Here is a 27996-nt window from a genome sequence, read left to right as displayed (position 1 = left end):
GAGACTTCATTACATATGCATGATTGATTAAATCATTGGCCACTGGCGACTGATTCAACCTCCAGCCCTCTCCCCTCCCAGGAGGTTACAGGGGTGGGACTGAAAGCTCCAAACTACTAATCACACGATTGGTTCTCCTGGCAACCAGCCACCCCACCCCACCCCCTTAGGTGAGGTCACTGACATAACAAGAGATATCTATATCACTCTTATCACTGGGAATTCTAAGGGTTTTATGAGCTATGTGCCAGAAACAGGACAAAGACCAAATATATATTTCTTACTATAAATCGTAATATCATACCACCATAATTGAGTAGCTACTCTATGCCAGAATCCATGCTTGATGTCATTTAAAAGTCATGATTACTATCATGATCCATCTTGTTTTTACATATGAGGAAACGAGGCTCAGAGAGGATAAGTGACTTGTCCGTGGTGGCACAGCCAGCAAGAGAGCAAAGCTGGGATCCTTTGGCTGTGATCCCACTATTAATTTACAGCATACTAGCTGTCTTAGTTTGCTGCTTTAACAAAAATGCCTTAGCCTGGGTGGCTTATAAACAACAGAAATTTATTTCTCATGGTTCTGGAGGCTGGAAGTCTGAGATTATGGTGCCAGTATGGTCAGGCGCTGGTGACCTCTTCTGGGTTACAGATGGGCAACTTCTTGCTGTATCTTCACATGGCAGAGAGCAGAGAGAGGAAGCAAGCTCTCTCGTGACTTTTAAACTGGCAATAATCCATGAGGACTTCATCCTCAAGACCTCATCTAATCTTAACTACCTCCCAAAGACCTCATGTCCTAATACCATCACACTGGGAAGTAAGGTGTCAACAGATATTTTGGGGGGACAACAACATTCACTATATTACACTATCTTTCCCACCTTCTAAAACATGATTGGAGGGCCATAAGAAACATTTATTTTAGCTAATCCACTTGACCAGCTGGGAATCCTTATCCTCTCTGATTCTGCCGTCGTGTCCTATCTCCCACCAGCTCAAAGCCCAGAAGCAGGAGGCAAGGGCACCCACCTCTTTCTGCATCACTGCTTATTTCCTGGAGCCCAGGGAAAGCCCGCTTTGGTGTTTACTCCTCAGCAGTGTCCTCATTTAAATGTGATCTGCAGGCTCTGCCTTTGATCACCCAGGCTGGGATGAAGACTTCTTTTGGCTTCTGTATGATGAGTTTAGCAGATAATCCCAACACCTACACAGACATCCCCCACCGCTCATCCCTTGAAAATCTTTCTCATGTCCCTGGGCTATGACCACAGTATGTACTGTATCCTTTTAGAAACCTAAAGAATTTGTGGGTCACTGAAAAAGAACTGCACATGAACTGCAAGCTCTGGTTACAGATTTGACAGAGGAGAAAAAAACAAAGAAATGCTGTGTGACCCAGGAAGAATTTCAAACATAAATTGATGAAGAGCAGGATGGGGAAAGAAAAACTAGGAGAACCCATTTGAGGTTCACGGGGGCCTCCATCTGGGCTGATCTTATGTTTAACATTAATAATTGTTAAATTATATTAAATGATATATCAATCAGATTAATAAAGCTTACAATATTTAGGGCATTTAGTTTGCTAAAATCACTGGCATCTGTGCCTATTAAAAATGACAGATGATTAGGATATTCCAAAGTTTGGTGGAATCCGCTAGCTAACAAGGTAGAATTAAAATTTACATCTTGTTCTGGCATAATGAAGATAATTAAAAAGAGTGATAAAACCCTTTGATTAACCCTCATCTCCTCTTGCATAGCATTTTATTATGCAAATGAAACCTCCAACACTGTAAACTTAATACCAGTTAAGAATATGAATATGTTCTCATTTTCAAAGCACAAAGATATATGTGTACGTATAAAATACTTGATGGAGGTTGGAGACGGGGCCCACTTTCCAATAAAGTGGAACTCAGGAGTGTGTGTCACAGGGAGCAAAATTACGTCTCCATTTGCTTCAGTCTCGAGTTCTGGCCCACTGAGCCACCCATATTATTTTCTCAATAGCTTGTTTTGTTATTTAATTACCTGCTCTGCCAAGTCTTTGAAGATGCCCAGATCCCCAAAACCAGAGTGTCTAAGTCATTCCATGAAGGGCTGGTTTATAGTCTTGCCTTCGATCTCCTGAACTAAAGGACTCATCACAGTGACTTTAAAAAGCAGTAAATTCCTTGTTCGTCCATCTTCGAGGTTACAGGAAAGAGAGATTAGGAAGCCCTGAGGAGACATTTTTTTAAGGAGCTACTGTTTCATCATGTAATTTACCTCCTCCCTAAGAAGTATTTCTCCCCCTCCAGTGGTGTTAAAGGGAAGGTTGGGATAGCAGGCTCCCTAAAAGTTATGCTGAGCTGGTTAAATACATTCTTCCTTGTCTAACTGAGTTAATCAGTAGGAAAATAATCCCTTTTGCCAGATTTCCCTGCTGCCCTTTGTACATTTTGTTCATCATTCCCCACCTTCACTCTGGAAAGCAAAAGAGCCTTTGGTTATGTGATGAGAAGTAACCAACATCAGCAAGAGGAATCTGAGTTGGCAGCTAAGATTGTCAGACGCTAAGTATGCCCTTGAAAGACTGTTAAGATCCAGAGGCACCTGCAGATATAATGTGGATGGCAGGGTGGACACATATAATGGGGCTTGTAGCCTTCTGGACTTGGGGGAGGAGAAAGCTGAGAAGCTGAAGGGAAGAGGCTAGACATGCAGGAAGGAAGGGAGGTTGATGGAGAGAAGTTTTGGAGGAGTCTGCAGAGGAGAAGCCCACATGGAAATGTAGCAGAGAGTGGGGCCACGAGCCCAGCCATGCAGACAGCTACTGGAAGTTGGAAGAGGCGAGCTGAACTCTCCTCTAGAGCCTCCAGGGAAAGAATGGCACTGCCGACACCTTGATTTTGACTTCTGGCCTCCAGAACTCTGAGAAAATACACTTCTGTTCTTTGAAGCCACCTAGATTATGGTAATTTATCATAGTGGCTGCAGTAAACTAACAGGGCTTTTGGAATCAGGAAGTAGGAAGTGGATGAGAAGATGGCCAGGGCAAAGGGGAAGGAATGTTCGCATGTCTCCCAGACCTCAGGTGCATTCCTGAGCACCTACAGTTGAACTCAGTCCTTTCTGATGATGGTCATGTTGCCTATGTGTTCCCATCCTGAAAATGGGAATAATAACAGTATCTACCTCAGAAGGTTGTTGAGAGGATTGAACGAGTTTATAAGTATAAAACTCTCAGGAGAGCATCTAGCACAAAATCTGTACTATTTCAGTGTTAACTTTTGTTTCTGCTGTTGCTTCTATTATTTATTATTATTATTATTTGCTAGAATTTACATACCTTGATTATCATGGGGCCCATTTGAATAATTTCATTTGCATACATATTTATGGGAAAAAAGACTACAAGTCCATTCTCCAAAATATTACACAGTTATTTCTGAGTGATTAGTGTGCCACAGAATTTTATTTGCTTATGTTTGCTTCTATTCTCTAACTTTTCCGCAATGAACACACATGGTAATAAGAACATTAAAGATTTGTTTTTCTTTTTAGTTTTTACAAGTTCTTTGTTTTAACGCTTAACAGAAGTGAAGAAGCCCCAGTCCAGGCACCGGCAATGTCAATGAGTTGATAAAGAACATGGTGCATAACATTTTTGATGAAACCCTAAGATTTGTAAGAATTTTCAACTAGCAACTGGAGAAAGAGATCGGTGGTTGGGTACAGAAAACAGATGTGGAAGTCAATTTTAAAGGTCTGCCAGTTGGCTAGAGTAGAATTCTGAGATTCCCAAATACCTCCCCACGGTGTGCGTGCATTCCTGCCCTTGTTGGACTGGGTTCTTTGGTTCAGCACTTTCTTTTCCAGGGAGATTATTTCTGGGAAGAGAAAAATATGTGGTCGCTATAGATGAGGGTTTATCAAGCAGCATGTGATCGACATTTTGGGCTGGGTATTTCTGGGTGATGGGGGCTGCCCTTTGCGCTGCAGAGTGTTGAGCAGCCTCCCTAGTTTCTACCCACTGGGTGCCAGTAGCATCTCCCCACCTCAATTGCGACAACTCTCCAGACATTACTAAATATTCTCTGGTTGGGGTGGGGGAGCAAAATCAGTTGAGAACCACTGCTTAGACCAACGACCAGTGTTGCTCCCTTCAGATTCTGCTTAGGGAAACGCCTGGCTGAGACTGAGTTCCTGCAGAGTAGTTTCTTGAAGAGAAACACCAATTAGATGAAATGCTGTGAGTTGTGAATTCAGAATGCCTGGGCTGCTTTACAAACTTATCACTGACTAGCCACAGGGCCTTTAGCCACAAGGCCTTGAGCAAGACGCTCAAATCCTCTGATGTACAGTTTCTTGGCTATAAAATAGGGTTAATAACACCAACATTTACAAATTTTTATGTGTGAAAGAGAGAAAATACACAGGCCATGTTGCACTATGCCTGGCACACACTGGGCTTTCATAAATACCTGGTCTCTTCCCTGCAGGTTGGTTGGTGTGTCCCAGAATAAGAGAGATTAATTAATAACACTCTATATAAAATTGACCCTCCCCATCAAAATCTCATCAACCATATTGGTTACCTGCCTCTTTGATCAAACCCAGGTTTCCAAGCCTACTGTCGCCTTGTTTCCAGTAAAAATAAAATATAAAAACTAAATGGATGCAAAATTATGATTTATGTTCTTTCTGTAGTTTTGGAGGGTCTAAACAGAAAGTCCTTATCACTGGGCCTCAGCTGTAGAAGAAATCCTTTAATCATGACCATCCTCCTGGAAGAATAATCTAGATTTAGGGCCAGACTTGAGTTACTGAGCAAGGAGAAAATATTGCCAGCGGCAAGTCTACTTCTTATTGGCTGCAAATGTCTGTAAGCTGCTTCCATTGTCTTTTTTGAAGTCCGGAGATATGTGAGTACAGCCTAATTAAGTGGTCGTTGACTGGAGAGAGAATTTATTTTTGTCAAACCCATGGCTTAGAGGGAAATGTGTCAATGATGCATATGAAGAAAGCTGGCCTCTTTAGTACCCGTGGTCCCACAGGCCACCCTGGGTGTTCTTGTGACACCCAGACTCCCTTGGGAGGGATGGTCAAAACGTCTGAGGGAATCTCTACCCCCGGTCCCCCTTCTCTGTGGCCAATACTGAGCTCAGGTCTGAAGTCGGAGTAAACTGGATTTAAATCGAGGCTCAGTCAGTTATGAGCTGGGCAACCTTAAGCAAGTGATGATGTCTGTGAGCCTCAGATTTCCCAGCTATACAATGGGGGATATTAAACTTAGCTAAATTAATTAAGTCAGTATTTGTTAAACACTTGCTATGTGCAAAGCACTGTTCTAGCTGGTAGGATGAAAAAAGAAAGAAAAAAAAAAACCCAAATAATGTCCCCATTATCATGGAGCTTATATTTAGTGATGTACAGGTAATGTTTAACAAATGGGTCACTCGCACACACCAAAAGGCCTTATTGGTATTATCTGCCAATTTCTGTAGTGTAAATACTCCCATTATGGTTGACCTCACACTACTAGCAGAATACTGTGGAACGTACAGTTGGGAAGCAACACGCAAGGTCAGCTCTCCTGAGTGGTGTAAGCTGGCTACGCATCATTGCTACAAAAACATCACTGTGCCAGGGAGGCGGGGGAAGCCTTATTTATATCTCCTCTTCCTTTCTCTTCTCTTTCTTATAATGGAAAGGATCTTGGCATCAGAAAGAACCAAGTTCAAATTCCAGCCCACAACTTCTTATCTGATTTTGTTTTCTTTTTTTCTTTTCTTTTTGGTAGGGAAGGCTTAATGGTTTTTAAATTTTATTTAAGGGGAATGTTTATAGTTTTGGGTTAAACAACAGCTATGCCTACTGAGCAGTATCCTGAGGTTTGAGTTTCTAATAATACCATCTTAGGTGTGGAGACAGCTGGCACTCTCTGGAGTCATAAAACCCCCACCCCTGGGCTCTGTGTGTGCATGGAGCCTAGTTACACCTTAACCCCCACTCCCCACAACAGGAACCTTCGCATACCTACATTTCTGCAAGATATAAAACATCTCTTTTGATGTGTGTTTACCCTAGCAAAACTCATCGCCAGCCCCAGGAGATAGCCCATCTCACAATATCCTAGGCCTCACATCCAGCCCTTATCAAAGTTGTAAAACCTGTTGTTCAGAGAAGTCCCTAACACATCTTACAGCCAATCAGGTACCTGTGCACGAATTGACCAATGCAGCCCCCTACTCCTTGTGTGCACAGCCTCCTACCCCCAATGAAAGACCCTGCACACCCACCCTCCGAGTCGCAGGCACCTCTCATCTGTGTGGCCCGCGGTTGCCTATGGCAGCATCCCTATTAAACTTTCCTAAACTCTTCTCAGTCTCCGGTAATTCTTTACCAACTCGCATATTACCGTCACTTCATTGTATGCCCACCGCATTAGGTATATTTCATTCACGTAATGATGGAAATGCAAATTAAAACCACAATGTGATATCTATTCACATACACTAAATGGTTATAATCAAGAACAAACAAATAAAAATGTTGGCAACAGTGTAGAGAAACTGGAACCCTTACATATTGCTTGTGGAAATGCAAAAGTGCAAAGACTGTATGTACAACAATTTGGCATTTCTGCAAGAAGAAAAGTACCGTTACTGGTTGGGTCAATAACTCCACTCCTATAACTCTGTATACTGCAAAGAACTGGAAACAGGTGTTCAAACAAGAACTTGTTTACAAATATTCATAGCAACATTGCTGACAATAGCCCAAAGGTAGAAACAATTTGAACGTCCATCAGTGGATGAAAGGATAAGCAAATAGGTCCATAAACTTCCATACTATTCTGCCGCATAAAGAAACAAAGTAAAACAGTGCAGCCACTGTGGAAAACAGCGTAGCACTTCATCAAAAACTTAAACATAAATTAACGTGTGATCTGTCAATTCCACTTCAGGACACAAACCCAAAAGATCTGCATGCAGAGAGTGAAACAGTTATTGGTACACCTGTATTCATAGCAGCAATACTCAGACCAGCCAAGAGGTGGAAGAAACCCAAGTGTCCATGACAGACAAATGGGATAATCAAAATGTGATAATATACACAAAAGTGTGCCACTCAACCTTAAAAATGAAGGAAGTCCAGACACATGCTACAACATGGATGAACTTTGAGGTAATCATGCTAAGCAAAATAACCTGGTCACAAAAGGATGGATATTATATGATTCCAATTACATGAGGTATCCAGAGAAGTCAAATTCAGAGACAAAGTAGAATGTGGTTGTCAAAGGTTTAAGAGAGTTACTGTTTAATGGATGCAGTTTCACTTGGAAAAAAATGAAAAAGTACTGAAGATGGATGGTGAGGATATTTGTACAACAGTGTGAATGTAGTTGATGTCACAAAACTATACACTTAAAATGGTTTGAATGGTAAATGTTATGTTCTATAGATTTAATCACAATGAAAAACATGGACGAAATACTGATACTTGTTATAACACAGATGAATACTGAAAAACATCCTAAAGGAAAGAAGTGCCAACTGAAATAAAATCACACAATGTGAGAGTTGTGGGTTAAGTTTTATTTGGAGCAAAATGAGGACTATGGCCCAGGAGCATCCCAGAAAACTCTGAGAAACTGCTCCAAAGAGGCAGGGGGAGAACTCAATATTATAAATGACTTCAGTGAAGGGGAAAGATGCAGTCAAGCACACGTTTAGGTAGAGGCCTGCTGCTAGTCATGAGGAGGAGATGTCACCTTTAATGATTTTAGTGCTTATTTAGATATGAAGAGACACAAGAATTGGGCTCATAAAATCTTCCTTAAAATATCTATCTGAAGGCCTGTTCAGTCAGTTTTCCCAGAGCACAGAGTGCCTCATTTCTGATCTCCATCCTAAACTCCTCTCAGGGTGTGTTGGATGGAGGTCAGTGGCTGCAGTGGCTCCTGATTTTACTCCAAGCAGAGTTAGAAGGCAAGTGCCAACGTGATCCAATCCTTGTAGAAGCAGATGGCAAGTGCCAATTTTTAGTTAGCAGAAGCCATACAGAAAAGACCTACACAGATCATCCTCATCTTGTGCGCTTTAAATCTATCAAGGTTGTGAAAATGAGGGAAAGTCTGAAGGACAGTCCCCCCAAAAGAAAACTAGATCAGAAAGGAAAAAGAGGTTTTAGGGCAGGAAGTGAAAATTGAAGTGGGCCTGTGGATTGGATTAGAAGGTGAAAACTATGGTTCCTCATTTGAGCGCTATGTCAGGGTTCCCTAGGAGTGTCCTCGTTTGGGGTTAAACACACTGGATGTTTTCATTTCTAATTGGCATACGTGATAAATCAATGACGACTGGAATTTGAGCTTACAGATAAAATGAGGAGTTTAGGATTAGCAGATACAAAGTACTATATACAAAATAGATAAACAACAAGGTCCTACTGTATAGCACAGGGAACTATATTCAATAGCTTGTAATAACCTATAATGAAAAAGAAAATATATAAATATATATGTGTATGCATGACTGAATCATTAGGCTATATACCAGAAACTAATGCAACTGTGAATCAACTCTACTTCAATAAAATGTTTTTAGAAGAGTGCATTGTACTGCTACTACAAGTTTTCTGCATGTTTGAAATTACTGGAAAGTTAAATAACTTCTCGAAACAACCATGTCAATACCATGCCAGAAAAGTAGAGAAGACATCAAACTTCATTGTAGAGGTCAGGCCTTACCCAGATCCAATTCATCCACAGTGGTGAAGCTAATTCCTACTGTAAAAGTCCACATGTTTTTAAGAGGTATAGTGAGAAGATTATGTTAGGAGCCACTATGTCTTGGGTGTTGCATATGACCTGGGATATGGTAGAATTTTTTTAGCTTTCAAGTGGGATTTTTTTTAGCTTTCAAGCTAATTTTATTTTCCAAGTATATAATCATATCATCTGCAAATAGTGATAGTTTTATCTCTTCCTTCCCATTTTACACAAGAAATATATGAATGTATTATCATTGTATAAAAAGTCAAACAATATAGACATTTTTTGAATCACAAACAAGAATCTTTCCTAATTTCCCCTGACAACTATCTTTCCCAAATATAACCTGAAACAGTGGGATTTCTGAATTCCACTTTTTCACATCAAACCACCAAAAAAACTGTTATAACTAATAAACGAATGTAGTAAAGTTGCATGATACAAAACAATATACAAAAATCAGCTGAGTTTCCATATACCAACAAAGAAGCGCCGGAAAGAAAAATTAAAGAGAAACAATTCCAGCCACAATGGCATCAAAAAGAACAAAACACTCAGGTACAAGCTAACCAAATACGTGAAAGATGTGCACACCGAAAACTATAAGACGCTGACAAAGAAACTAAAGTCACAAATCAATAGAAAAATACTCCACACACATGCATTGGAAGAATACCGTTAAAACATTCATCTGGCCAAAGCAGTGTGCGCATTATTCAATCTCTAACAAAATTCAAATGGCATTTTTCACAGAAACAGAACAACACAGCCCCACCATCTGTAGGGAACAACAAAGGATCCCAAACAGCCAAAGCAATTTTGAGAAAGGAGAACACAGTTGGAGGCATCTTGCTTCCTGATTTCAAACTACAGCACGAAGCTACAACAAACAGAAAATTGTGGTATTGGCACAGAAACAGGCACACGAACCAGAGGAGCAGAATAGAGAAACTAGAACCAAACCCATGTGTATATGGTCAGTTAATTAACAACAAAGCTGCCAAGGATACACACCGGGAAAGGACAGTCCCCTCAATAAATGGTGCCGCAAAAACTCGATACCACACACCAAAGAACAATACCAGACACCATCTTCACCACACACAAAACTAGCTAAAATTCACAATTTTCCACATCAAGCCTTTCCTCTGCTGGCTTCTCTGCGAATGGACTCCCTCTGCAGTCATCCACGCACACTGAAGCTTCTCTTCACTTTTTCCTTACCTTTTACTCCTAGTAGGTCTTGAAGACACCAGGCACCGACCTGCATGGATGTCGCCCAACACTGTCCAGAAGCTGAAACTCCAGTATGTCCTGAAGAAACTGACCTCTTGTAAATATTGACATGTCCTGGTGTTGTCCAGAAGCCAAAACCCTAGCAGATCCTAAGGAGGCTAGGCTCCCATCAGCTGCGCAGGAGCCAAGTTCAAGCATGGAATCAAGCTCTCCAGGAGAACACGCAGAAGTCTCAAAAGTCAGAGGCGGGCTTGGCTCGCAGGTCCCCCAAACACTCAGTTTATGCGAGGCTATACTCCCAGCTGGCAGGCCTGCTGAATCCACTACATCTGGACATTCAAACTGAAATGAAGCCCCACATCCAAGACCAGCCACAAACTGCGGATCCAATGTAGCATCTTCAGTACAAAGACCTAACTGCTTCGAAGAAGCAGATCCAGTTCACATAGACGTGAAGCTCACTGGTCTTGGAGGAGTCCACATGTACTTCAGAGGCACAGAGAAAATTCCATGAGGAGCCACTCTGTGGTGTTGTGGATGACCTTTCCCTCTGGGCGGCATCTCCTCAGGCCGGTGTAAAGAACCAGGCTCCTGTCAGCATGGACAGAGTCCCATGTTGTGCTGAAGCCAAACCCTGGTGAGTCCTAAGGATACTGAGCCCTCGTCAGCAGGGATGCTGACCTGCAGTGTCTCAAAGCGAAGTCCTGGTGGTGCCTGGGGAGACAGGAGTTCCTTCCTGAACCTGTTTTCTAACAAACAAACAAAAAAGATAACAACTGTAATGCACTGTAATTGCTTTGAGTATTTCTCTCACATTTTCATGCATATGTTTATATTTGTATATATTTTAAGCAAGTATCTTTGTTTCTCTTCCTTTCTGATTCCCTTGTCACAAAACATAAAGACATATTAACTTTATATCACAGTGTTTGAGAATTGTTAATTTTTAATTAGAGTGTTAAAAGCTCCAGCATATCAAGAAGAGTAAGCATCCTCTAAGGACTTTGCACCCTCCTGCGGAGAAAGACTTAGTGCATGTTTGTTTTATGCAGGACAGTTGTATTTTGTTAGGGGTAGTATAACTTTGTTATGGCTTTATTTGGAGGTGAGTATGGTTTAATGAGACATGTACAGACACTGAATCATTTGAAGGCCTTAAGAGTGACGACTAAGGTTTCCAAGAAGAGGAAGGAATTCTGCTTCCAGACTACAACACAGAAATGCTTCTCTCTTTCTCCCCCTCCCCCTTTCTCCCCCTTTCACCCCCTCAGTATCTCCATTTGGTTCTGTTTTTCTGAAGAACAAACACAGATTTGGTATTTCCTGACTCCACACAATATAGTTAATGATCAGATTAAGTAAGAAGACATGTGTAAAGACCTGGGGTGGGGAGGACTCTAAAGGTGACGCCCTCTAAGTGTTCTCGTCATGTGTAACAGGACCTGTGTGAGAATGTGTGCTGTTTCAGCTCAGGGTCCCCTTGGGCTCAGCGGTTTGACTTCCACATGAGGACCCCTAATCTAGAGGGACTCTACTGGGTCCACCTGGTTTGATATTGTGTTTTTAAGTTGGAAGTGGGGACTTGGAATGAAATGAAGCAGAGTGTCCATCTATTCCTCTAACCACCCACTCCACTCTGGTGTCGCCAAACTGGACCTCAGTGGACATGGCAGTAGAGAGTGTATTCAGATAGTGCACACACAGAGGGGGTGAAGGGGTGGGAGAGGAGCAAGTGGGGCAGAGGGGCAGATGAGAGATTCTGGAGCGGACAAGGAATGGAGGGAGTGAGGTGGGAGTGACACCATCCCAATTCCTTCCATGTTATCTGACCTACCTGATCATTACCTTCAACACCTGCAAAGCAGTTTTTACCATTTCAGTTTCTGTGATGAGAAAACAGGCTCACATAGGTTAAGTAGTCTGTGCAAGGCCACCCCTATAGCAAGGTATATGGAAACAGGATTTGAACTTGATTCTGACTCCAAAAGCCTTTCCACTATATATAGGGTATAAGGGTGAAGAAAGGAAGATGAGATATTGTAAACAAAGCTCTTTCTATGCAAGTTTGGACACCTTCCAGTCAACATAAATAAGTGTCCTAAGATACCAAAGAAATAAGAAAGGTGACAACTTTTCCCCAGGCCTCTGCTGTGTCAGGACTGAGGCACTGTGCCCAGATTTGGGGATACAGTGGTGAGAAAGGCAGAGCTGTCCCTGACTCCTGACTCCAATTACATGTATGCTATACTGTTTGACAGTATCCCATAGGTCTCTGCTGCCATTTTTATTTGATGAGTCAGTATAATTAATTTTATTGTATTTTCTTTTTCTATGATATATTTTCTGCTGTGTCCAGCCCACAGGTAAGTCCATTTGCTGAATTCTTCCTTAAAGATACATTTTTCAGCTCTGACATTTCCATTTGTTTCTTCGGTTGTGTTTTATCTCTCTGTTGTAATGCTTATATTTCATATTGTCCCCTTTTTTCACTAGATGCTTTAGCAGGTGGAGAGTAGTTATTTTAAAGTGTTTTTATGTCAATTCTAACATTTGGGTCATCTGTGAGTTCACTGACTACCTTTTCCTCTAATTTTTGGGTCACACTGTCCTTTTTCAAAAAATGTTTGGCAATTATATCGAGAAGATATCACATATAAAAGAAGAGTAGGTGCAGATGCAATCCTATTTATCCCCGACAAGGGTCTGCGCCTTCTTCTCACCCAGTAGAGTGGTAGAGTTCACCCTCTTTCATTGCGTCCCAGCCTTACTGGGTTAGGGTTGGGTTGTAGCTTCAGGTCACCATTGGTTATAAATGTTTTACAGGTGAGATGAAGATGCTCCTTTCAGCAGGGCTTGGGATCCGAGTCCCAGCAAGACTTCTTAGATCTCTCTTTGCTTTACTAGCAAGGCTCCAGCTCTATGGACCTTTGGAACTTTGAGGGGCTTTCTCTGGTCTCCAGACCACCTGCACATTTTCAAGTTTTTGAAGATGCTGCTCCATTCCTGTGTACCCCAGCCTTCAGTGAGCTGCACCATGGATTCATGGAAGGCATAGGTTGAATTAGCAGGTGGGTATGTCTCAGGTGACTGTCTGCCCTCTCAGCCTTCCCCCAGCCTCCTGTGTGCAGCTCTGAAGCTCACAAATCAATGGGAATGCTAGAGAGGCAAGTCTCTAACAGTGAATCAAAAAGCAGCTGCTAAAACAAGGGAGAAACAGATGCTAAAAAGCCAGTGATTCCTCACTACATTATGACAGTACCCCACGCACATTAAAAAAGTAACTGACTTATCTGGGCCGGACTTATGTCTCCAGCTTTTTCTTTTGCTTCTCTTTAGTTTCATCTTACATTCCAATTGTGCTGAATCACAAATAATTTCCAAGACTTTTTTCATAAAAGAAACCCCTTTAACATTTGTCTCCCATCACTCCCATCGATTTGTCTTCATCCTGCAAAATTCCACTTCAGTTTCACCTCTTCAAGCAAGTCTTCCCTTGGTCTGATTCTAAAGGCCACCCTGTATATTCCTTTGTGCTCACCTTTCTCATAGCCCTTATCATAGTTTGATTACTTATCTACAAACCTGTCTTCCACACCAGACTTTAGATTGCACATGGGAGGAAGCCAAGCCCCATTTCAGCAGGCATGCCCCAGAACCTAACAGGGCACCAGAAAACCAGGAGCTTGTTATAAGGAATATTCACAGGAAGGCACTGGGGTTCTTCTCTTTAACAGTCTCATCTTAGCACCTGCTTTCTTCCCAGTAATCATAACCACATTTATCACCTCTTCAAGTGGATTCTACTTTTTTCAGGGACTATGCTACTGTTTATTGAGTACTTTACTTTGTGAGAAAGAGCTACGATTCTACCCACACCAGCGTCAATTTGCACCTCAAGCTTTCCTGACCATACTCCAGTCTTTCCCATCTCATCCCCTTCCTTCCTCTCCTCTCTGCATCTGACTCAAACTCAATGATCAGTTGATGAGAGGAGCCCATCCATCTGGCAGTTGACACGCAGTGCCTCAGAGCTCTGGTTTTCCCTATTCTGCTTCTGTATCATTCAGCAACTTCTGTTTTCCTCTGAGGTCACCCTTAAAGGTCTATGTGTCATGTTTCTCATTTCTGCCTTGTCGGGGAAATCTTACCAGTGCATCTATCAAAGTAATCATCACAAGCCTGATGTAAGAGTATGGTTCCTCTCACATTTTTCATTACTAGATAATTTATTAATATCCTTCCCGAGGAGCACTAGATTTATCTTGATAAAACTGCTATCAGCGGCGACACAGGCAATGCCAGTGGGATGCACCAGGAAGAGCAGTGTGTTCACCTCCTTCACCCCTTGATGCCTCAGGAAGCTCAACCCAGAGCCAGCCCAGGGGGCTGCTGAGACCCAAAACACTTTATCATTTTGATAAAGTTGACCCAGGGCAGCCTCAGAGGGATTGCTACCCATCTTGCCTTTCTTTTCTGCTTGTGGCAAACACAGGATGGCCTGTGTATGGAAAAGGCAGGTAGCGAGGGGTGGATAAATTACCTTCAAAGAGTTCACTATCTATCTCGTTTTCATTTCATCCGCAGGGAACAACTTCACCTCTCAGCTAAAGTGGGCTTTCTGGGAATGCCCACGTCTGCCGTGGAAGATGGACCTTTGCATTATCCCTGTGGCAGCCTCAAGGCGTGGACTCTTTACATCCGTGAGCTGATGTGGCCCCTGCTGTCCCTACTGCCTGCTCCCTTTCAGTTCTCCTGTCTTCAGGAAGAGAGCAGAGCAAGCAGAGACAGCCCCAACCTGCCTGCCCTGCTGATTATTCACAGGAATGAAAACACAGGAAGCTTCCAGCATGAGGCAGCTGCCTTCAAAGGCTTCTGGTGGACACTGTTGCAGGGGTATATTCAAGAAGAGAGCAGATTCTCTGCCATCCTTTATTTGCCACAACTCAGAGCAACTCTTTTATAAATTGGGTTTTGTGATTCATTTCTCTCAACATCACCCTTCTCTGAGAAAAAAGTAAATAAATCAAAACACATATACATACTCAAATGGAAAAGTGGGGTATAAGTGCATAGTGTGGGGGCTGCTGGGTACAAAAATAGATAACACATGCATTGCTGGTGGAAGGGCTGAGTGGTTTCACAAACTGAGAAGGAATGTATACTCCCCATGACTCAGAAACCCTGTATCTAACAATTTATCTACATGTGCACAAAGAATGATTTTTGAAATTTGTTTTGCAGAATTGACTGTAATAGCGAAATACCTGTTGTCACAGAAGTGGAAAACTGGTGAAAGAAACGATGGTACATCAATATGGTGGAGTATTGCCTGGTCAGGCAGAAGAGGAGACAAATACAGATGTTATGATGCAGAGCAAGATATATTTCATGACAAAAGCAAAGTAAAAGTCACTTTTGTAAAATGTTCTTCTTCTCTACACAATGACTGCAACTTAAAGGATGCACAAGAAACTAGCCAGAGTGTTTGACGAGGGGGAGGAAGATACATTTATTATTATGCATTCTTTCATCCTGTTTACATTTTCCCCTGATAATGTAGTACATTTTCAATTAAAAGTTAAGGCTCATCATGTTACTTTCACATTTGTCTCTATGAACATTTCTGGGCCTCCTAATTAATGCTTTTTCTTCTCTCCCAAAATGAGCTTGAGCCACAGCATCTGGTCCTGCCCCCATTCCCCTCCATAAATAATAAAATCCGTTGTGCAGTGGTGTGTGGGGCATAGCCAACGGTCCTCACCTCAACAGATCACTCACTAATTGGCAAAGCCAATTTTCATGCCAATTATTCCCATAACGGCCTTTGAAGGAAGAAGGAAAGAGTTTCTTGTTATTTCCCAGTTGCAGAAATTGAGTCTATAGGAAAAGTGACTTGTTCAAGATCATGCATCCCGTAGGAGGCAGAACAAAAGACTGAAACCCAAATTTGGCTGCATCCGTCAAATATGCCCTTTCCCCTTCACCATGCTCACAATTCAGGGAATCACTTCTCCCGAGCTCTTTCTGAGGTGACAGCTGAGAGCCCCCACCCACCCACTTGCAAGACCTTCTCCCTCTACCTGCTGTTGATCTGGGGACTTCCCAGCACCGTTTGGTAGCTGGTGAGGCTGTGTCTGGGAGCCTGTGGCTCCAGGTGCCTGCTGGAGGAGAGCTGCCTCTTACGATTGCTAATTTCAATGCTGAGGATGGCTCTGGTCTCCTGGACAGATGGCCAATTGCACTAGAGCTCTCAGAGCGCACATATGTCAACAGTGACAGGGAGTTTCAGCTGTGACCAGAACTGGGACTCCCATCCAAATGGAGGGCCATTCGTCACTGTGGTTGACTCCATAAAATCAGCAATGAGAGGACAGACGGGGGAATGCAGCCTCAGCTCTCTGTGGCTTGGCAATACTGGGAGAACCCAGTGCATGCATGGCTTGTACAATTCCAAAATCCACGGGGAACTGTTTTCCTTGACTCAACAGCCACACCCAGTGACCTGGTGATGGCTTTAAATATATAGCACCACCATCACTACTACTGCTGCTACTACAACTAAATACGACAGAGAATGTGCCTCTCCCTCTTGCTGTCTTAACCAAAGAGAGTTCCGAAAGAAGGAAGCCTTTATTCCAGCCCAATCTGAGCCTCCACCGATGGTTTTCCTTTCTTTCTGTGGTGTTTCACTTCACCTTCTAATACTGGCTTCTCTAGTATCCAGATGAGCAGTCCTAGCAGAATCAAGGAAAATTCAGGGTATTCAAATTCTGGCTCCCCTATTTCTTAGCTGGGTGACCTTGGGGACGCTACTGGCCATGCTTAAGTTTCAATCTGCTTTCTGAACTTTGAGAGGATTAAAGTGGGTGTCACATGTCAGGTAACACCACAGGACCTCATACAGAGCAGATGATTCAGCCTGCATAACGCTCACTCCTGCAGTTACCCTGAGACCAGAAGCAGAGGTTTCACATTCTGTACAGCAGTGGTTCATAACCAGGGGTGATGTTGTCCACTGCCCAACCCCAAAAGGACTGACATTTTTTGGTTGTCATGAGTAGGGTGGGGAGGCAGCCCTATTGGTGGGTTGAAGGGTCAAAAGGAGAGGAATTCTAAACATATAAGGATCCATTATCAGTAATCAATACTATGGTGATACACAATTTGGGCTCTAGAATTAAATAAATGAACTCAAACCCAGACTCTGCTATTTATCTATGTTATAAGCAGAGAATCACAACTGGGGTGATTATGCCTTCCAGGGGACATCTGGCAGTGCCTGGGGATATTTTTGATCATTGCAGCTGGGGAGAGGGTGCTACTGGCATCTAGTGAGAAGAGATGAGGGATACTACTAAAAATCCTACAATGCACAGGATAGCACCCTGACCTTGCCCCATAAAACTCCAGAAACTAAACACTATACTTCTGATTTTCTAGACTAGGAAAGTCACATTGGAAAAGGAATAGCCATAATTTAAATCCAGATCTGTTGGCTCCAGGGCCTATTTACTTTGGGCTCCCTATGCTCCATGGGCTTTATCAAGATCATCAGACAATCTGGGTAGCAGACTTAAATTAGTCTCAACAGGCTTGAACCCTAGGCAACTAAGGGTTGAACACAAGCCAACTTCCTGGCACCTAGAAAGTAAAAAGTGAAGCTTCACATTCAGGATCTAAAAAATCAAAGACATGTAAAATTATAAGAGATTCAGTTTTAGTATCTGTAAAATGGGTATGATACGCATTCATGAAGATGTTGCAAGAAATAAATGGTGTAACTTATGTAAAGCATCATCAAGGTGTCTAGTGTTAAAGGAATCTTTGGGATATTTACTTGAATACACATCACCTTTCTATGCCAGCACAATCTTGCTGAGTGCCATACACCCCTTATCCTGCTTCAATTAATTACTTCTTTGGTTGCTTACAACCACTCCTTACAAACCCAGTTCTCCAGCAACTCTGACACTTCTGGCTGGAAATGGTGGGTTTTTGACCAAGTGTTCTTACACAGACAGGTTCCAGAGTGATCCCCAGGAGGATAAAGATTTATACGTATAATTTTTCCTCTGGTGTCACCTATAGAATGACACAAGTCCTGGAAAAGTCTTTAAATCTACACTTTTATCAATCTATTTTAAGGCACAGTGTCCTTAAACCATGGTGATTCACAGAGTAATCAAGATGAGCTTAATGGATGATGAGGGATTTAAGAGCTAGAACTTGCAACCAGGCATCTATCAGTCAAACTCTAAAACAGGGCAAATGTGGATGGCATCCGTGTGTGTGCATTTAAGACAGGAGAGGGGCAGGAATATAACAGGCAGAGTTAAGAGCATATACTCCCAACTTGGACATATTTAAATGGCAATGAAATAACAAAGCCAATCAGAAACTCTGAGCCAGTTTCTTTCCTCGTTAGATGAATGTTTCATGTCAACAATCCTGCTAGATCCTCAGGAGACAGTTGATGTCAGAGAACATAAACTCTCACCCCAGGTGGCTGGGGAGGTAGAGCGATGAGTCAGGAAGTCAATAACTAAACTCTTTTCTCAAGGTTATTTAGCAGATGGAAAAGTTTCCATAAAACTCCAATGGTCCCCTCTGGAACCCTCTGACTGGGCTGATTCTTACAATGAGTCTTAAGTTCCAGTGGGGGCCATAAAAGAGACCAATAATGATGACAGAAGAGGCTCAACAAGGTTAGCCAAAGATTGAACCCCACAGGGGAGGTGGAAGTCTTCTGCCTGTGAGGGCCAATGGGCCTTTACTGCCCATTGTAGGGAGGGGCAAATGACTGAGAGAGGCAGAAGGACTTAGAAAACTCCCAGGTTGACAGTTAAATTTCTAACTCCTCCACCACCTTCACTGGTAATGAGAGGCTCTCATTAGGGGCTGAGACTGGTATAGGCGTTACCCAACTCCATTTAGAGGCACCAAAGTGAGATGGGCTTAGCTTGTCCTGGGTTCTTTCTCCTGTGGGTAGAGGCTGATCTCAGTGGGGCAGTGCACATGTTGAGACCAGGAATGACCAAACAAGAGGCCTACAGCCCTGGCATCAAAAAGAGAGAGGCCTTGGTGGACTAGAAACTGTTTTTACTGTCAGACACATTGACATTGAACTCCAACCTTGATTCTCTAATGCCATATTTGAGTCTGGGTGTTCTTTTCTGAGAAACAAGGGCAATAATACATCCTTTATAGGGTCCCTTGATGACTCAATGAAATAATGTCAAACTATTTAACACCATGCTGGGCACAGATTAAACCCCCAGAAAATAGTAATTTTCTGACACATCGCTTTGCAAATCTAGAGAAGTTGTGTCACTGAACAGACGTAGATTTTGACTCAGACTTTAGAAACAGGTGGATTTGGGCCAGCTCACCTCTTTCATCTTCAATTCAGTTTCCTGACTTCCCATCTGCCTCCTGCCTCTTCTATTTCAAATTAAAGTTGGTCTATCTTCTGTTACTGTTTCCTCTCTGCTCTGACATTCCCAAACCAGGTTTTTCTTTATCATAAACACCCACCCAGAGATCTCTGTGATTAGGACAATCCCTTCTCAGCTCTGCACTCTTTTCTTTGCATGAGGTCTCCTTGGCTAACTTTACAAGCTGTTGCTTTGCTCAAAAAGATTTGTGACAGCATATATGAAAGTGTGTGTGGTGGTACATCAAGGATGTCTGTCCTCTGTGACCCCACCTCCATGCAGCCTGGGAGCCTGAATCCAGAACAGAAAGTCCCAGCTGCCATCTTATGATGAAGAAGAATAAGGCTTATCTCATTTATTGGAGCTTTCTAGAGCAAAGAGAACAGAGAAAAGACTCAATAGATTTTCTTAGGACAGGAAAAAAGTGCTATGAAAACACAGACTTCCTCTGAATCTCTGAACCTCTGAATCTTCCTCTGAACCTCCGAGTGAGGTTTCCCTCTGAATGCTGACATGTGAGTTGGCCTGGTGCAGACTGGGAGAAAGGTCATTCCGTTCAGAAAGGACAGGATATACAAACACACAGAGACAGGTTCAAACATATTTTTTGTGGTTAAAGCAGAGAATGTGTAATAGGAGCTGAGACTGGGGAAGAAACGTGGTGCCTGGTGGGGACAGGTAGAAGAAAGGGAGCCTAGAAAGAGGCAAGAACACAGGTCAGGAAATTATAGTGAACATTTACTGCATCCTTCTGTGGGAATTCAACAGGGACACCAAGAACATTTATTTAATTATGCCAGGGTCAGAGATGAGAACTCCTTTCAACATAAACTAAAACAGATTCCACAGCAGCAGAATAAGGCTCCCTCAGTCACTCAGAAACAAAGAGGAAAAAAAATATTGGAAAAAGCATTTTTGGCTAAGGCTAAAACAAGCTGAATTACTCAAGTTCTTACAGTCCTATTTAAGAGGTACAATTCACCATGAGTTCAAAGCATTTCCATGTTCAAGATGACAACTCAACAGTGAATTCTCAGAGATATTAACATGAGGAACATAGTGAAGGAGTTAAAATTTGAAGGAAAAAAGGATTGGGGATTATATGGACTTGAACTATGGAAAAGGTTGAAATGCATTCAAGAAAGCAATAAAGACTAGTGAACCAGAAACTCCCTGTTCACTTATGATAAAATATCTAGTTAATACCAAATAAAAGATTCAAATAGACTTGTTATGGTTCTTTAGAAAGTCTCTCTAAAATAATGCTGATATCCCCCCGTCTTTTAAAAGCACTTTCACAAATAAAATGTTGCCTTTAGGAAGGAAGATTGCCTATGGGGAGTAAGCAGCTTAGTTCGAAGGAAAAAGATATGAGAGGAACATAATTTCTGTACTTAGAATTGTCCTTAGACACTGTTTCAAGAATCCTACCTTGGAAACAAAATCCACCCTTCATTTAATATATGCATGTATGGGCTTCCGATCACATACCTGCACCTTGAACACAAAAATGCAGGCCATTTTAGTGGAAAAGATGGAAAATCAAATTGACAATTTCAGTAAAGGGTGAAAGATACTCTAAAAAAGAAAACATTCAGTACTTTAAGAGCACAAAAGAGGGAAGGCTCAGTGGTTGGGAAAATAAGGAGGACATCATTGAAGAGGTGACAGTTTGAACTGGTTCTTGAAGGTTCAATAGGAGTTCACCAGGTTGGAGAATATCTTCTGCTTGAAAAGCACAGGTCAATAACACTGCAGAGAACAGTGAGAAAACCTCAGTGAAGTGGGATATTAGGTTGAAGGAGAGTACATGTGACTGGGCAAAAGACCAGGGTTTTAACCAAATTGCAGACCAAAGAGTATTTATCTTCTTTCTTGGTCTGTGAATTAACCAATGTTATTGATGTGAATACATATCTGAAAAGAGACCTGAGGGATGCTTAATGGTGGGTCTTACTTCAAATTTAAGGGGAAGCATAAGTCAAGTTAAGCCCTGTCTCTCTCTTCAGGAAAAAAAAAAAAAAAGCCAACGAAATTCTTTTGTCCTCCCTGTATTAGTTTTCCAGGGCTACTATAACGAAGGGCCACAAGCTGGGTGACTTAAAACTACAGAAGTTTTTCTCCCATAGTTCTGGAGGCCAGAAGTCTGAAATTCAAATGTCAACAAGATTAGCTCCTTCTGAAGGCTCCAAAGGAGAATCTGTTCCATGCCTTTTTTGTAGCTTCTGGGGGCTGCTAGCAATTCTTTGAGCCCCTTGGCTTATAGACACATCCCTCCAACCACTGCCTTCATCTTCACATGGCCTTTCCCTCTGCCTGTCTCCGTGTCTTCTCCTTCTTCCATTTTCAATAAGAACACTTATCACTGGATTTAGGATCCACCCGAAAACTAGGACTATCTTACCTTAAGATCCTCAACCTAAGTCCATCTGAAAAGTCCTCATTTCCAACAAGGTTACATTCACAGTAACCTCTGAACCTCCGAGTGAGGTTTCAGGACAGGACTTTTGAAGCTACTATTCAACCTACTACACTCCAATCCACTTTTTCCAAAGTTTTCTCTTCTATAAAGAGAGAAGGTGACCCTATAACTTTAAAGTGAGAAGAGGGGAACTACTAGGAACCATGCAGTTCAAGGCAGACAGTGGTCCACCTATAAAGTAAGCTTGAAGCAAGGATTAAAGTGTTCATACTTCACCCGAGAGTTCAAAGTCCAGGGCAGTGACGGTAAGGGAAAGATGGGACAGAGGCCAGGAAAGATGTGAAGGGATGCTATACACTGTTTTTCAGTTGATGGCCACCACTTTATAACAAGCTACAGAGAGACCAATCACGTTTGCTCAGTGAACAAGGCGGCTTAGCAAAAGGGACTTTCTTAGGAAGGGTTGCAAGAAGGAACTACAACTTAGCAGGAGACTCCATAATGGAGAAAGGACTTTATTTGCCCAGGATCTTCTATACCTGCTTCTTTTTGGTTAAGGTTTACCTTATGGAGAACTGGGTCTCCACACTTCAAGGTTCTATCACCTGCCCCTGATTATCCCTCAAGGAGTCTGGGTTCCTTACCTCATGGTGTGGCATTCCATCCAAGATCAGAAGTAGAGGGACAACTTGGGGTGAGCAGGGCTCAGCTTATTGGGAGTGAGGGTGTACAGGTCCAGGGCTTCTTGAACCCAGCCAACCCAGGGAGTTTGGTAAAGGCACCAACAAAGATGCAGCTGACTGGTCCAGAAGGTGGAGGTGGTATTTTCCAAAAGAAGGAAGCTGTCAAGGGAAATCTAAGAGGACTTTAATTTGTGCCTGATACTAGTTTCAAGGCAGAGCATTGATGGAGACAGTTTTTATATCAAGAGTTTGCTCCAAACACTAAAGATGTTTACTTTCTAAAGTTGTGGGAAGAGCAGTAGTAGGATGGGGATAAGAAAGTAGGATAAGGAATCTAAAAAACAAACAAACAAACAAAGCATAAATACAGAACAGAAATAGACTCATAGACATAGAATACAGACTTGTGGTTGCCAAGGGGGTGGGGGGTGGGACGAGAGAGACTGGGATTTCAAAATTGTAGAATAGATAAACAAGATTATACTGTATAGCACAGGGAAATAAATACAAGATTTTATGGTAGCTCACACAGAAAGGAATGTGACAATGAATATATATATATGTTCATGTATAATTGAAAAATTGTGCTCTACACTGGAATTTGATGCAACATTGTAAAATGATTATAAATCAATAAAAAATGTTAAAAAAAAAGAAAGGGGCATAAAGACTCTATTAACTAACAATTCTGTTGCAGGGCATAGATGTTAACCTAAAAAAATAATAAATTACCTTGACCAAGTGGTCTAGGGAAATATATAATACTTTGTTTTGCAATACAAAGGTAAGCAGTGAAATGATATGTGTATCTTTCACCTGCATTATTATTTACTTTTTTAACTTAACAGAGAGAAGAGAGAGAAATAGCATTTACCCACTGTAAGCTTTTTATTATTATTATTTTTTAATGGTGAATCTTGCTAGAACCATAATGAAGCTCTGGAAGAAATAAAAACTTATGATCAGAACAAGCATTATAGACATTTATGTAAAACTGGAAGTGAATAGTATTTTCCCATCTGTTACTAATTCATAACCAGATTCTCTCTGGTATTGTGACTGAAGTACATTTTTATAATTCATTTCTTGGCTTCAACTGTTGGGGAGTTCTCGTCTTTTTTAATTTCACAACATCAGATGTTCATGAGGAAGTTACCATTATGACTTTGAGTCAACATGTTATCAATTCCAAGAGGAGAGGATGCAGCCAGATAAAGTAGTGAATTGGAGGTTTTAAAATAGAGCTGTATTTCTAAACACTCTATGCTTCAGGAAACTACTGAGGAAAGTAGGAAATGGCTCAGGGGCTTGTTTTGAGGATCCCATATGCACAATTACAGTACATCAGGCCATTCTGCGATCCAACAACCCTGTTTGTGCTTGTGCCTTCAATGATGCCAAAACCCATTAACTACTCATTAGCCAAGGTGAGCATTTGATGGAACACGAGTGATCTGCTGCCTGGGTGAGAGACAGAAAGAAAGAGGGAGAGGGAAGGAAAGGGAGAGAGAGAGAGAAAATTAGGGTGAGTGCTAATCTTAGACAGTCCCACACTCTGACATGGTGGTCTAGAAAAACTTCATCACTAAGAGCAAAGGAAAACCACTATTTCTTAATAACAACCACAAGCAAATATTTTCATGTATCAAAATGTTTAAACACAGGACATCATTTTAAGCAATCAACTCTCTTTGGTTGACATTTCTGAGACACAAAATTATACTGAACTTGATCAAGATGCATTGTATTTTAGTCCAAATCCATGGAGTTTTTAGCAAAGTAAATGTCTTTTTCATTTTTTCCCTTTTACAGTATCACTTACCAGGTTATGTCTTTCCTTTTATGTTGTGTAAACAATAGTATTTTTACTATGAAAGCAGTATTTATTTGGTCATTTTATATATATAAACATAGTCTGAAACAAAATGTTCAAGGAAACATGTATGATATTTCCCAGAATATGAATCTTGTATTGTTAAACTAGCTAAGTTTGTTTCTTTGAAGCTTTCTATTCTTTTTCAGATAGTATGATATTATGGAACTTAAGAAGGTTTATTAGCAGGTAAAAAAATTGTACAATATTTTAGCAAAATATAATTTCAAAATGAATCAAGTTTAAAATGCTTATATTGTCTGACATAGTAAGTCCAAATGCAGGAATTCATACTAAGAAAATAATTCTGATTTGAAGGATATGTTATATACTCAAAGTTACTGACTACAATTTTATTTACAATAGTTAAAACTTCAAAACTATGTCAATGAATCACCATTTTTGTGAAACAATGTGAAATACCCATTCTTTGGGGCAAACTGTTGCCATTTATTTTAGTTTACTTTTTAAGAATACTATGTAAAAACATGGAAAGAAATCTCAAAGAAAGATATTATGGCTAGTTAGGCAAAGACACCCTACAATCGGTCTACTGTCACCACAGTGCTCTCTGCAATTATTTAAATGGAAAGTGGGAAGAATACAAGCAGATGAATAAACCAAACAAAAAACTACTTTTTTCTATTACAATTTTCAGACCTGATCCTACTCTGAATCCAAACTTTTAAAGCTTCTCAAACAAAAAAAATAATAAAAATTTTAGGAGTAACAACAAGAGTTTCCTTAGAGTTCGCTCTAAAATAAACCTATAATGTAGGTTTTTGCCAAGGATTCTCACTTTGGTAATGAGAATACTAGGAGCTAGAAACAGTCAATCATCTCTCTGTTCTTAGGGCTATGAAGTGATGGATGGAGCATTTGAATTCAGGTTGGTTTGACTTTACATCTGTGGTATTGTGCAAACAGAATTTCATATGTTTCTTAAAATTACAGCCAGAGAAGGGGAAGATTACAAAACACAACCTACAGAATGGGAGAAAATATTTGCAAATAATGCAACTGACAAGGGCTTAATTTGCAGAATATACAAACAGCTCATACAACTTAATAACAACAACAGCAACAAAAACAAACAACCCAATCAAAAAACGGGCAGAAGACCTAAACAAGCAATTCTCCAGTGAAGACATACAAATGGCCAATAGGCACATGAAAAAATGCTCAGTATCACTAATTATCAGAGAAATGCAAATCAAAACTACATGAGGTATCATATCAAACTAGTCAGAATGTCCATTATTCAAAAGTCCACAAATGATAAATGCTGGAGAGGCTGTGGAGAGAAGGGAACTTTCTAATACTGTTGGTGGCAATGTATTTTGGTATAGCCATTATGGAAAACAGTATGGAGATTCCTCAACAGACTAAAAGTGGACTTACCATATGATCCAGCAATTCCATTCCTGAGCATATATCTGGAGGAAATTCTAATTCAAAAAGACACATGCACCCCAATGTTCACAGCTGCACTATTTACAATAGCCAAAACATGGAAACAACCTAAATGTTCATTGACAGATGGACTGGATAAAGAAGCTGTAGTATATTTATACAATAGAATACTACTCAGCCATTAAAAAAGAATAAAACAATGTCATTTGCAACATGGATGGACCCGGAAATTGTCATTCTAAGTGAAGTAAGCCAGAAAGAGAAAGAAAAATATATGATATCACTTATATGTGAATCTAAAAAAAAAAAAAAAAAAAAAGACCCAAATGAAATTATTTACAAAACAGAAACAGACTCACAAACATAGAATACAAATCATGGTTACCAGGGGAAGAGGGGGTGGGAAGGGATAAAATAGGAGTTCAAGATTTGCAGATATCAACTACTATATATAAAACAGATAAACAAGTTTATACTGTATAGCACAGGCAACTATATTCAATATCTTATAATAATGTAAAATGAAAAAGAACATGAAAAGGAATATATACATAAATGTATGACTGAAACATTATGCTGTACACCAGAAACTGACACAACATTGTAAACTGACTATACTTCAATTAAAAATATTAAGAAGAGAGGCAACCAATAGGTATGAAAATTGAAAAAAAGAAAATGAAATAGAAACTAAGGACATAATGAGCTCTGAGGTAATCAAATACTCTTTGGGAAGGGAAACATCAATGAGAATTTTTAATCAGACTTTCTATATTCACATCTTTTATTAGTTTTTGCAGCATTACCTCCAATGACAACAATGGTAACACAAACATAGAAATAATTTTTAAAATGTCTATTCATAAGGAAATGATAGACTAACTGATGTTCCCTCAACATGATAGGATATTTTGCAGATATTAAAAGTTATCATTATGAAAACTGGGTGGAAATATGGGAAATGTTTTTGATCAACTATGAAATGAACAAAGCAGAACACAAAATGACCTGGGCAATATTCATGTTATTCTGTAAAAACATGGGTCTATGTTCTTGGGCTGGAGCGGGGCATATGGAAACGAAAATAATTGTGTTTTGGATAGTATTTCTGTATTGAAGTATAATTGGGCCTATTATGTCTTCCTTTCCATACCTGATACACACACACACATATTTTAGGTATCATGAGTTTCACATCTTTGCTCAATTTAATATGTAGAGTGCAACCAGATAAAAGAGTAAATTCAAATGGGATAGAATAATAAATTGTATTATTATTGTATCCATTATATAGCTTTGAAAATTATTAACTTTTTGTTTTGTTTGAGGCACTTGTATTATTGCAAAACTAAGATGAGGTTTAGAAGAAATTAACTCTGGAGATCATCATCAAAACTGGGGAAAAGTTACATGTTAGAAACTGAAAATCTACTGACTGACTCATCAGAACCTATCACTCATCTTGGTCCTACATGTGAGCCAAGAACTGCAGACTCCTTAAGCTAAGAGATAGGTGGTAAGAGTTGACTCCAAGGAAAATAGGAGTGCCTGGTTGTCAGAGAGAGGTAATTAAGTGTAATATGAATCAAGGAAAATAGTGTCCACCACCAGGACCTCAAAGCTCCCCAGAGTTTAAACCAAGATGACAGGTTAGAACCATGAGTGAGGCTGAAGTTTGCCAAAGGGCATAATCACCTCAGTATCCAAGAAGTAAATATGATTCAGACATACTAACATGTCTGAGATGTAGAATGGAGAAGAATTAGAGCAAAGGAAGATATTTTAGGGGCTAGGACTAAATACTTCTAGAAATGAGAAGGAAAGTTAATTAACTGAGCTATTTACCCATCTACCCACCCACTCTTTCATCCCATCATCCTTGCATCCATCCATTTATCTATCTATTCATCTATTCATCCATTTACCCATCCATCCATCCATTCAGCCAATAAGCCACAATTTTGCAGGAATGAAAGACGTTTAGAATGTTTAGAATATATAGGATGGGGGAGTACTGACAAAGTCTGAAGTAATAAGGAGATACTTTGTCTGAAAGTTTAGACTTTATCTTGAGCATGATGGGAAACCACTGAAAGATTTTGAACAGCGCAGTGACAAGATGAGATTTACATTTTAGAAGCAAGTGGCTAGTAATTAGCATA

Source organism: Camelus ferus, chromosome 18 (genome assembly GCF_009834535.1).
Source record: "Camelus ferus isolate YT-003-E chromosome 18, BCGSAC_Cfer_1.0, whole genome shotgun sequence".
Classification (NCBI taxonomy): Eukaryota; Metazoa; Chordata; class Mammalia; order Artiodactyla; family Camelidae; genus Camelus; species Camelus ferus.
This window is presented reverse-complemented; position numbering follows the sequence as displayed.